The following is a 12946-nucleotide window of genomic DNA, read 5'->3' as shown; positions in this document are numbered from 1 at the left end:
AAAGCCTGGACTAGATGATCTTTAAAGGTCACTTCTATTCTGTGATTCTGTATCTGCTCCTCTCCAGAGTATCTCCATTCTCTAAGTACTCCCTCTCTAAGGCACTTTTGTTTTCAGCCATACTGCTGTCAGTAATCCAAACACAGCTCCAATACAACATAAATAACCAAACATTCACTGGTGGTCAAGGATAAAGTAAGCTGGAATAGTGACCTGAAAATGAGACGACTGTTCCGTAGGTTGGGTAAACAAAAGTTCTCCCAGATCTCACTGTCTTTTCTGTAGTGAATACAACGAGTTTCTGTTCCTGTTACTTGAGCGCTTCGCCTCAGAACAGACTGGCTAATATTTGCACTCTGGAGTCCCACATATGATCATATCACTTCACCAGCCCTCAGTTCCTTCTTGGCTGCTTATGGGATTCTGCTGTAACCAGTACACTTTTTTTCAGAGCACATAAACAAACAGTGATACTGATACAAGAGGTTTTCATGCACTGACTTTCACCTTGCTGTTCTGGCTCTGTATCAAACACACCCTTCTTTTTAAGGAAAGGACAGGGAAAAGAGCAACAGCCTTTCAGGGTGTTTTATTTCCAGCTGGAAACTCAGTAGGAATTCGAGTTTCAGACTATTCTTTCAATGACAAGGAATATATAGCACTTATCACAGTTAAACCATTTTGTAATATTTCTGACAGTGCTAAGTGTGTGTATCAATGCATGTATTATATTTGTTGCGTCTAGGCACATAAAGTGACAAGGAAAACAAAAAAAAATAAAAAGAAAGAACACCTCTGTAGTGATTGAGATGGAATGAGCAAGACATTTAGTGGTTTATATAATCATCTAAATGCAAAGTCAAGCTGAATTCCATTAGATTTAAGTGATTTAGACACAGCAACTATCGTGGGATATTGTGCCCAAACTCTGCACAATTATGACAGTGTTTATTCAGAGCCTCCTGTTCTGTGTTCCAGCTCTGCTCTTTAAGCAGAGAGACTGAAAATACCTTTTCCTAGAGCTATCATCAATCACCGCATGGAAACATTTCTGATGAGTATTATCCAGGCTCATGCTTGGACTGCTGGGAAAGAGTCAAGATCAGCAAGTCCTCACATAGAACATGCACGAACTGTGCTCCTGGAGCAGAAAGGGGGAGGAAAAATAATGCAAAGGACAGAAAAATGGAGAAACAAAGTAAGGTTTGTAAGGAGAGGTACTTGGTTGATTCATTAAGGATTTCTGCTTTCTTCTTTAAGGTGTTTCTTATTCTTGGTCATCCTGTCTTCCCTTTCTCCCTTTTTGTCTCTTCCAGCATCACTCCCCTTCCTCTACAAAGCGAAAAGAAATTGGACTTTGTCAGAAGACAAAGTACAACAAAGTCATTCTCATAGCATAACAAAGGTTTTCATACTGAGTTGCAGAAGGTGTGTTCACCTCCACATCCAAAAGAGTAAAACAGAATCCATTTTCTTAAGGCGGAACTGTGAGCTAGTTAGGTTTGGTGGGTGTTAGGAGAACAAGAGTAGACCTAATTACCGCTAAGTCCTTGAAAAGAGAAAATTCAATGACAAAGTAGAAAAATAAAGCAAAAAGAAGCAAGGTCAGAGGCCACAGTTTTCCTGCAGTGACTGTTCATGTTGTTACTTCAGTAACCTCTTTTCCTGTTGGGAAAATTACTACGCATTCCAGAAATGTGCACACATTACCTAATGCTGCAGTACACAGAATTGACTTGATAACTGCTGCACTGTTTTCCTCACAGCCTTCCCCTTCACTTCACACCAGGTTGTGTATGTTCTGTTGGCTCTGTTAACAGCATGAAAAAGAAACAATTACTAGAATACTGAGACTGCTCTCTTTCCCTGAAGCTCTGTGACAGCTAAAGGTACAAATCCTTGTTAGGTAATAAAATCCACGGTGATTCTATTCGATCAGCAGTTTCCTAGATGATTTAGTGTTGTCTCTGTGGATTGTAAAGGTATCAGCATGGAAGACAAAAACAATTTAGCAAATAATTATGTTGTGAGTAATTACACTATTATTACTCACTGAGGTTTAAATAATTCTCTTTAACCAAATCTCCTTTTACATTTCATTAGTTCAAAGTTTCTTGAAGTTCAAATGTGAAGATCTTCCAATCCTAAAATGTTCGTTATTCTGCGTCCAAAGTAGTTTTCACACTGAAATACTCCATTGGACTTACTTTAAAAGCTCTTGCCAAGAGCACACAAAACTGTCACAGTGTTGTTATAGCTCACACAGTTCAACACTTTTAGAATGAAAATATTCACCAGTATAAATAATTTTAAGTGATTCTGATATTTGTAGGAAAGGGGGAAATGGGGAGAAGAAAGATGTCAATGTTAGTTTCATTCATTAGTATTCTATAATTGCCATAACTTCTTTTTCTGAGTAGTACTGATATTTGTGTTCAATTAAAACTATATACTTGAGTAGGATTTAAATGATTGCTCTATGCCTCAAAATATAATGGAGGAACTCTTTGGAAATTATATGTGTTCTATAAAAACTTTCTGATGTCTGAATTGTAAAATTCCATCTATTTTAAATGTCAGAAATTTAGATCTTCTGGAAATGAGGTTTCAGGTAGTGTTTGGGTTGTTCTGGTTTTGGGTTTGGGGTTTGTTTGTTTTTATTTGCTTCAAAAGAAAATGGTGTAGGCATTTTATATATACCAACATAATGACAATATTTGTTGGGAAAAAAAGTAAATACTATTTTAAATATTATTATTTGCTCACCACTTCTGCTTTTGAATATTGCAGTTCCTTGCTTCAAATGTGAATGAGGATACCACAATGGCAAAACAGAGCAGAGGCTCTTCTCTACCTTTATTGAGTGTCTCCACAGTCCTGCCCTTAGCACTACCTCAGGGTAACAAATCAGACATGGGTTTCCCCTACACACATACTCATCTGTTATAACAAGGACAGTAATTTCTTTATGGCCTAAAGACTCTGCTCACCTATTCCAATGCCCCAAAATTCTCATTCATCTCCACAAGCTATGCTCATGCATTTTTCATACTAGCTCTTTGCTGGACTGCGGTGTGTGTATTGTACTGTGATCTATCAAAGCTGCCCTATTATCCAGAAAGGTTAAAGTTAGCTAATAAAGACAGTAAAAACATTATTTTGCTAGTGTGTTGTTACACTGTCATGTCTAGGATGTTTGCTGGTCAATGAAAGGTAAAGTCATCGTAATAGACTGGTGTGTATTACACATTTAATGCCATAAAATGCTATCACAAAGATTAATATATTGTTTGACTAAAAAGAGTTTTAGAGCTCACAAGCAACTTCTTACACTTGTTATTCAATATATAAAGCTATCTTTGTCTATTTGATATACTCTCCATTTCCACATCTGTGGCATAAAAATGTCATAAAGGAATCATCACTTGATAGCTTCCACATCATGCTCCTGAAAACTATCTTCCTGCAAGATTACATTAAAAAATGGTCTGTTTTCAGTGTTTTCAGTAATAATGCTAACTGTTAAACACACACATTCTCTTCCCCACCACCCCACCACCCCCACTTTTTCTTCCAGAAATAACTATAGGAAAAAACTTACGGAAAAAAAACTTAGGAAAGTAAAAAGTTGCACAGAATTATATGAGATACTTGAAGAAAAAGTGATGTGATGGCTTATTCCAATTTGAAAGGAACTGCCTACATCTGCATTTATACCACAGTGTTTTAGTTCCCTGTTTCCAGGATTTCTGAAGTTGAGAGACTGAACATTGTAAGGTAAATTTTGGAGATGACTGCATTCAAAACTCATTATCACATAGACATCAAAATTGTTTACAGCATTAGAATTACCCACAGCTAATCTGATTCTGTCATTCTTTTTTTTTTCCTAATCACCCTACCAAAATCCTGTCCACAGGAACATAACATTTTCTATGATCTATACAAAGAATATCCAGTGGTCCAGAGTGCCTCTACTGGATGCATTGTGAAAGAAGATGCTCAGTATTATCAAATCCCTGTGAGTTTGTCTTATACACTTTTGTTTGCTTTTACATAAAAGACATTTCAAAAGATTTAATTCTGCATCTGTTCCTTGAATTGTTGTCAGGGCCCTGAATTCATTCCCCTCCTGGAGACCTGGCACATGGCTTCAGGCATTACCATTACCCTTTACTTTATACAACTATAATTGGATGCAGCAAACGCAAACACATTGCTGTTGAACTTTAAATATAGCAAGTCAGAGTAATTAAAATATCTGTTATCTAATTCCTTTCAGATGCTTATATATACAAAAAAGAATCATAAAATGGCAATCAGTTGTAGCAACATATAGGCTTTAAAATTATTTCCCTGTTGTATCACAAAATGAAATCAATGTTTCCATTTACTTATAAGCAGTATAAATGGAAAACTTTCTCACTGCAAATGAATGCCTCAGCTTTAGTTTTATCACTTGTTTTCAAAATCCCTAGCAAGGAAGCCCTTCTTACCTCCTCTGAGTGCTACAAAAGCAATTAACCTTGCAAAAAAATGTGCCCTTCTTCATCTGCATAAAGCATCAACCAAATTGCTTCCTCTGAAACAGCAGTTAATGAAAGCATTTTAAGATCTTCAGACAAGGAAGCTTCCAGAGTGCTGTGGGGCATTCCTTGCTTTTTGGGCTGACATCCAGAATTCCACTTGTATTCCAAGAAGCAGAAAGTAGCTCAGTTATAACTTCCAAATCAGCTCTCTGCCTCTTCAGCAGTGCTTCACTGTATGTTCAACATGCACTTTGTGGCCACTTTGGAGCATGACTTCTCCTATTCTGCCCTAGTCGACCTCTCCTTTCTTACTCTGACCTAGAGCCACGTTTGTCAAATTTCTGATAAGATCATGAAATGGTCACCTTTGCTGATCTCCTTGCCTTGTGCTGCATTGCCAAGCATTCTGAGACCTTTGTAGAATAAACCAGTGGCCTGTCTCCTGTGCCTTAATAGATCTGGCAGTTTGGCTATAAAAAATAAATGTCAGAGAAGCTTCTGTACATCATGAGAGCTACAGAAACACAACTGTCTCTTAGCAGAGTCTTGCCCTCAAAGCCAAATAGCAGAGAACTACACCAACAAAAACCCTGCACCCTTGCTTTTACTTGTGATGCAATGGAACTATCAATGCAGCTGATGAGGAAAGTCTTTTCTTCTAGAGGGAAATTAAGAGAAGACAGAAAATCAAGTTTGGTGGGAGAGCAGTGTAACAAGGCAGTCTACAGGACAGAGAAAGGTGACCTGTACTGGTGGTGATTGACACTGGTATCTTTTTGTTATGTTACCATTTTGCAGGAATAATGTCAATTTCTCAATTTCCTCTTTCTTTCCTCTTCACTACCATTTTCCTTTTAAAAAAGGTTGCAGGACAACTTCCTTAAAAATAAAAAAAAAGTACAGTTAAGCTCTTTTATTGCTTGTTCAAATCAATTCCTCATAAACACATTATTTGAAAGTGGCATTGACTCCCCCTCAGGAGGAATGACTTGCCTGTACCAGACCAGATTAAACCCTTTAAGAGAATAAGTATGCAGCAATTTAGTCTGAGCAGCATTTTGACCCATCTGCCTTCCTCAGTGATGGTTCTGTTCCTCTGCACATACATATCTGACTGATAGATATTTATTCTGTACCTCCTTCATCATAGAAAGCATAGAAAAGTATGGAAAAAAATAGATGTAAAGCACAACAGTCTTGAATATTTCAAGTTCATATTTCACTCAGATAAAATATCAGATGTATGGGCCCTTCTGTGTCTGGAGCCTGAGTACTCCTCAGGTGAAACTCAGACCTTACTGCGTATACAGGAAATTCTTATCTTTCAAATCAAACATAGCACTGCTGAGAAAATTCTTCTATGAGGAATACTGAGTTTCTTAAAGGACTAGTGCCCTTTGGCCTTTGCCTCAGTCTAGATCTAGCCTAGATAGTGCTAGCCAGAACACTAGTCAAAAGAAACTGTGAGCAGCAAAAATGACTATGTGTAGGTTTTTTTTAGTTCAGTGGAAGGACCACCTTGTCCAAGAGACTGCTTAAGGTTAGGGCTGAGACAGAGCAGAAAGGCCAGAGTTTCAGCTGGAGAAGGGCTGGATAAGGACTGCCAAAATCTTTTAATTCACATCTGTTGTTATGAGCAAAAAGGAAACACAGGACAAATACAGAGCTAGAAATCCACTGTTAGTCTAATTAATCTCTTAATAGTCTGACAGTCCAAAGTATCTAGTTAATACAGAAACATCTCATTAATAATTATGTTAATTCTTGCACATAATTTTCTAGCATTTGCCTCTTTTCTCCACTCTCCATCCACTGTCCCTTTGGCTCCAAAGGCCGACAATCTCAATATTCCTCAAGAAGACTTGGGAATAGTGAGAAAGTAGCAGTTTTCTGCTTATTCTTTTGCATTGCATCAATCACAAGTCATATTCAAAATGAAGGCTGCTGGCTTTAGTTTTCCTTAGGGCAAAAAAGAACCCTTGCAGACAGTTTTCAATAAGGTAGCTCAAACTGTTTCCCATTACACTAATCTAACATCTTAAAATGTGGAGACATATTTACACACTTTGTTGAGTTCCTCTTTCTCATTAAGATTATCTCTTCACCACCTACTGTAATAATCAATCAGTACTCATATATATCATAAATACAAGACTAGCATTAGAACATATCGTAGGGAAAAGAGAGGATTCCACTTCACTTTTGAAAATAAAGTTGTTTCCAAAAGCAGACTTATGCAGAACTATCCTTCAGGAGAGTATCAGTTTTAGGCTCAGATGTATGACCCTTCCTTATATTCACATTGCTCATCTTCCATCTTCATTGTAAGACCCAAGATGTGACAGGTCATATGGGAAAAGAGTTTTGAGAACCATCATACCAGTATGGTAAGTCAAGCCCTTTGTCTTATAAGTAGTCTTTAGCTAAGAACATAACAGAATGAAAAATACTTGACTAATTCCAAACCTCAGTATCTGAACTCACCTTGGGTACTCATATTTTGGTGGATGTTATGAAAAATGTATTACAGAGGGAGTGTTTTGAAGTGCATTCTGGAAGCAAGGTCACAGCTTGTATTATGTTTGCTGGCTAGGTTTTGGTAGTGAGAGTGCTCTAGGAATGGCTTCTGTGAGAAGATCCCAGAAGCTATCCGCATACAGGACACAGCTGGATCTAGCTAGCTCCAAGCTGCTGGTCATGGCTGAGCTAATCAGCAGCAGTGGTAGCACCTTTGTGATAGCATATTTAACAAAGGGTAAAAACTGCTGTGCATCAGCAGCTGAGGGTGAAGAGTGAAAAGGTATGGCAGAAACTACAATACAGACACCAATGTCAGTGAAGGAGTAGGATGTGCTTTAGATATGAAAGCCAAGATTCCCCTGCAGACATGATGATCCACAGAGTAACAGATATCCATCTGCAACCTCACTGAGGTTCCCATACTCAAGAAGGATGGATTAAAGAAGCTGCAGCCCCATGGAGGGCCTGCTCTGGAGCAGACTCCTGGCAGGAAATGCAGCCCCATGGAGAGGAGTCCATGTTGGAGCAGTCTGTTCCTGAAGGATGGCACTCAGTAGAAAAAAATCCACTGGAACAGTTAATGAATTATAGCCCATGTGAATGACCCACATTAGAGAATTCATGGAGGATAAATTCTCCTGTAAGAGGGATCCATGCTGAAGCAGAGGAAGAACATGAGAGGAAAGAAGTGGCAGACGCAGCATTACAAACTGATCGAAACTCCCATTCCCCATCCCTCTGCACCACTCAGTAGGAGAATGAACAGAAATCAGGAGTGAAATTGAGCTCAGGAAGAAAGGAGGGATGGGAGGAAAGTATTTTTAGATTTGTTCTTATTATTCCACTTTGATTTTGATTGACTGTAAATTAAATTCTTATATCACTTCAACCTTGAGGATAGTATTAATTGTAATGATGAAACTCATATTAAAACATTTAAATTCCTCATGCATATCCTTTTGTGTGCAAATGCAGCCTTTTCTAAATACTTCTGGAAAATAGATTTTAGCATTTGAGAGATGAAAATTTACTGACTTCTAACTGTTTTGTCAAGACAAGGAAAGTGCACATGTTCCTACATCCTTCAACTGCCATCATATGCCCCAAAACCAAAACATACATCACAGATCGACAACACACCAAAACCAATAACTAGAAATTATCTAAGAGAAGAGAAAAAGTGACTTCAAAAGCAATATTTCTGGGGTTGATATCTGCAACTAGAAGGACTTTGAAGACATAGCAGTGAAATTGCACGTTTCTTATTTCATAAAGACAAGTGGAGAAAGCTTTCTGTAATGCTGTGGGAAAACTTATTTACTCAGTAACATTTTTGTATGAGGAAAGCTGACTTCAGCTGCAGCAGGATGTATCTACCTACATTTTCTTATTATTCTATAAAGATAAATGTAAAAGAGCTGGGTACAACATTCATAGTACTAAAATTTAGCCACTTTTTATTCCACCCTACAGTCGAAAAGCATAAAGTGTGCAATCATCTTTATATTTAGTTTGTTGGTGGGAACACAGGCGGGGACTAATCAAGAAAAAACAGGCGTTTTCCAGGGATAGATAACAACATGCTTAAAGAAAGAAAAAGAACTCTTTCAAAACTTTGAGAACAAATAAAAGCATGCAACAAGAGAGGAAAAGATTCAAATACTGAATTAAATTTTAAAAGTTAAATGTTCCCAAGGTCCACTGTATTTTCTTGTCAGAAGTATTCTGTTTTAATGATTCTATTTGCAGTAATACACAAAAGAGCATAAAATGGGAGGGAGGGGGGGGGACTGTCTTTTCTCCTGTCTTTCCCCCATTCTTTGTTATTCTTTATGCTTAAAATCAACTGAGATCGTTATTTCAACATAATGTTGAAGAAAAATTTTGTCTTCAATTTTTGGCCTGCAAATCATTTCTCATCCTTTTTTTCTCCTTGCTTTCATCAGTGAAATCTCATAGAGTTGCACTTTTATGCTGGAATGTGAAGCACTAACTTGAATCACTTATTTTTGTAATGCTGAATCCTAATCCTGTCACTGGGAAATCATTATCTAGTAAAGGGGAAACTATTTTTTTGCTGGATTGCTAGCTGAAATGCAAAACCAAATAGTTTGTGTGGTTACACATTAACCTTAAATATGTGAAGATTCATAATTGCCCAGCTCAAATGTTGAGCTCACAACTTAACTGAATGATACTTTTAGTTCACGCAATCCAGGCAGGTGTGTGGTACTTAAAGCCATGGGATAAAGGTACATCATATACAGTGGGTTTGTAGAAGGTGTATTCTTCTGTGTTCCAGGACATCTGCCAGAGAAAATTTCCCTATGCTACTGCCCAAGAAACATAGTTGCAGTAGCCACCATGAGCATGCAATTTTTCCAGGTGCAATCAGTTACCATCAAATGCAGCAACATCTCTTTCTTTCCAAGACCTGCAGACTCTACATGAATTAAAGCTTCAACAGAGTATAATACTTAAGAAGATTTGGGCATATCGTAGTAAAGCTGTACTTACAAGAAACCTCTGTACATGTGGAAAACACCACTGACATATGGAAAAATGTCTCTAATAAATATGAACTTCACTGCCTCTTTATAATGCATAAAAAGATACAATACTTTGATTGTGGACTCCTTTTTAACTACTACCAGATCTAACTATAACATCTGTATCTAGTATCTTGTGCCCTCATGGAGAAAGACTATGAAGTTGCATGGTGGTTGCATGGTGGTTGCATGGATTTTTTGTTCCAAACAGGAGATGAAAATTATATGTAGCATTCCCAACAGTGATTCAAAATGCAAAAGAAGTGTTATTGCTTTGTAGACTGGAGGAAAGATTAAAAGGATGTAGTGAAGGTAGACAGGAAAGTATCAAAGTGCCATTATAACAGAGGCACTAACAGAACCTGTGGCTACCAGAAGCTGCAATGCAGACACAGAATAAGGGGAATTGTTTGTCCACATCCTTCAGGATCAACTCCAAGTGGGAACATCCTCATGGTTTCCTCAAAAACTTAGTCCATATGGCTTCCTGCTTGCTAGTCTATCTAATCATTCTGATGGGATAACACCAAACTGAAGATGTAAACAGGTATGAGGTAGGAGAGTCAGGAGAAGCCAAAACTTCAGTCCTGGGGTTTGAGCAGTATTGAGCAGAACTGAACAGTCTGAAAAATAAGGAAAACAAGCAGGGTAAGGCTAAGGTCACTCTGATAAGAAGCACAGCTGCAGGGAAGCGGCCTTGGGGAGGCTAGCAGAGAAGCTGAGAAAGTTAGTTGCTGTCTGTAGTGAGCTGTGCGAGAGGGCCTTGAAGTGGGGCAAGCTGGTCAGCCCTGGGAACAGCTAATGACAGAGCCTATCAAAAGTACACACACCTGTACCAAATCCACTATATAAGCACCACTCTTAGCTTCAATAAACAGTTTGACCTTCAATGCATCATATTGGTATAAGCTCGTGTCTTTCTGGTCTCCCGCACAGCCTTTGAGCAACCCAACACTTCAGTAAATGACTGAAAGGACAAGTAGAAGGTGGTGAACACATACAAGAGCAGTAGGTCACATATCTGTGTGATTTAGATGAAAATGAAAGCACTCTTACTTGCACAAATTTCTGCAGTGTAAAGAAAAAAGCTAACATGTTAATTTACTTACATGGTCACTGGTCAGGCCACACCTTGAGTACTGTGTCCAGTTCTGGGCCCCTCAATTCAAGAAAGATGTTGAGGTACTGGAACATGTCCAGAGAAGGGCAACGAAGCTGGTGAGGGGCCTGGAACACAAATCCTATGAGGAGAGGTTGAGAGAACTGGGCCTGTTTAGCCTGGAGAAGAGGAGGCTCAGAGGTGATCTTATTACTGTCTACAACTACCTGAAGGGACATTGTAGCCAGGTGGGGGTTGGCCTCTTCTCCCAGGTAACCAGCAATAGAACAAGGGGACACAGTCTCAAGTTGTGCCAGGGTAGGTATAGGCTGGATGTTAGGAAGAAGTTTTTCACAGAGAGAGTGATTTCCCATTGGAATGGGCTGCCCAGGGAGGTGGTGGAGGCACCGTCCCTGGGGGTCTTCAAGAAAAGACTGGATGAGGCACTCAGTGCCATGGTCTAGTTGACTGGCTAGGGCTGGGTGATAGGTTGGACTGGATGATCTTTGAGGTCTCTTCCAACCTGGTTGATTCTATGATTCTATGATTCTATGATTCTATGTTTTTTAATACTAGAGGGAAAATATGTATCTGTATTAATGCAATGAACAAAATGCAAAATACTGAAGCCCCGTTTGCAAACTGGTCCACTCATAAGGAAAGAAGATTTCCTTGCTAGGGTCCAAAGATGACAGAAAATACATCTTTTGTCCTAAGAAAAAAAGAGAGAATGCCAGGAGGAGCTTGCTCCCTGAACACTTGGATTACAGAGTAGGGCTGTGAAGGAATATACTTCCTAATGACACTGCAAGCTGACAGTTTGTATTTACTGTCAGCCCTGTTAATTTGAAGTGTCTCACCTGGATATTCTGTGATTTCTCTTTTTTTGTAATTTTTTCTTTTACTTAAAAGAGTTATGTTGTTCAGCTTAGTATTTTGCATTCCCTTGAGAAGGTGCTTTCAGGACAGGTGCATTTTGCTTCCTCTGAGGCCTTCCTCACCTCATGGAAGCTAGGAGAGTTTTGCCTCCCTGCTCCACCAGGTTAAGTTGCCCTCAGACAGGGCTTGATTAGCTTCAGTTATTTGCACAAGTGTGTGCTGGACATCAAACACTCTTACCCCTTTCCTGAATTAACATGTCATTCCTGTATTTGACATATTTAGGTGATTTTTTTCCCCCTTTTAGGGTATATTTATTTTAGCAGAACTGTGTACACATTAAAGCCATAATTTGGAAATAAAAAGAAATCAGTTCTCTACCATGCATATTTGCCATGAGCTTACAAATGCTCCTTTTGACTGAAAATGTTTCCTTGCTTTGTTATTAATAGAAATCAGACAATCACTGAGTGAAGTCATTCTCCCACATGCTTTCTGAAAATAATCATTGTAGCAACCATGTTCAGACTCCGGGAAGCTGCAAAAATATTTCCTTTATCTGAAAACATAGAAACACATTGGGGTTTTTTTTCATGTAGGTAATACACTCGATGACTTGCATGACTGTTACAGGGGAAAGAAGCGACAGTCAGTTAGCAGCATGTGTGGACCTGTGGATTTGCAGCAAATCCTGCCACATTATCATAGTATCACAAAATTATGGAGACTGGAATAGACCTCTGAGATCATCAAGTCCAGTCTACGAACACCACCACGTTGACTAGACCATGTCACTGAATGCCACATCCAAGCTTTTCTTAAACACGTCCAGGGACAGCAACTCCACCACCTCCCCAGGCAGTCCATTCCAGTGCCTAATTATCTTTTCCATCAGGAAGTGCTTCCTAGCATCCAACCTAAACCTCCCCTGGCACAGCTTCAGGCCATGCCCTCTTGTCTTGTCACAAGCTGCCTGGGGGAAGAGCCTTACCCCGACCTAACTACAGCTTTCCTTCAGGTATCATAGAATGTCAGGGGCAAGAAGAGACCTCAATACCATCTGATCCAGCCCTCCCCCTGCCAGAGCAGATCACACTGGAATGCATCCAGCTGGTTCTTGAATATCTCCAGAGAGGGAGACTTCACAGCTTCCCTGGGCAGCTGGTTCCAATGTTTCATCACTCTCACAGTGAAAAAATTCCTCCTAAGGTTCACATGGAACCTCCTCCTATGCCTCAACTTCCACCCATTGCCCCTTGTCCTGTCACTGGGCATCACCAAGAGGAGACTGGCTTCATCCTCCTGGCATTTGCTGCTTACATATTTAGAAACACGACTGAGGTCACCTTCTCCAAGCTCAAAAGCCCCAG

General features: G+C 39.3%; 1 long non-coding RNA gene across 1 annotated transcript in view; it reads right to left on the bottom strand.

Moving 5' to 3' along the window:
- Nucleotides 1–815: 815 nt before the first annotated feature.
- LOC135178467 (uncharacterized) overlaps nt 816–12946 on the bottom strand; it is a 35358-nt gene continuing 23227 nt past the window's right edge. Inside the window, exons 3-4 of the long non-coding RNA XR_010303552.1 lie at nt 1711–1810; nt 816–1332 (exon numbers count right to left, since the gene is read on the bottom strand). This is a non-coding gene — a long non-coding RNA (uncharacterized LOC135178467). The remainder of the gene's footprint in view (nt 1333–1710; nt 1811–12946) is intronic.

This window comes from Pogoniulus pusillus, chromosome 9 (assembly GCF_015220805.1).
Source record: "Pogoniulus pusillus isolate bPogPus1 chromosome 9, bPogPus1.pri, whole genome shotgun sequence".
Taxonomy (NCBI): Eukaryota; Metazoa; Chordata; class Aves; order Piciformes; family Lybiidae; genus Pogoniulus; species Pogoniulus pusillus.
The sequence above is the reverse complement of the archived record's forward strand: the minus strand, read 5'-3'. Positions and strand labels throughout refer to the sequence as shown.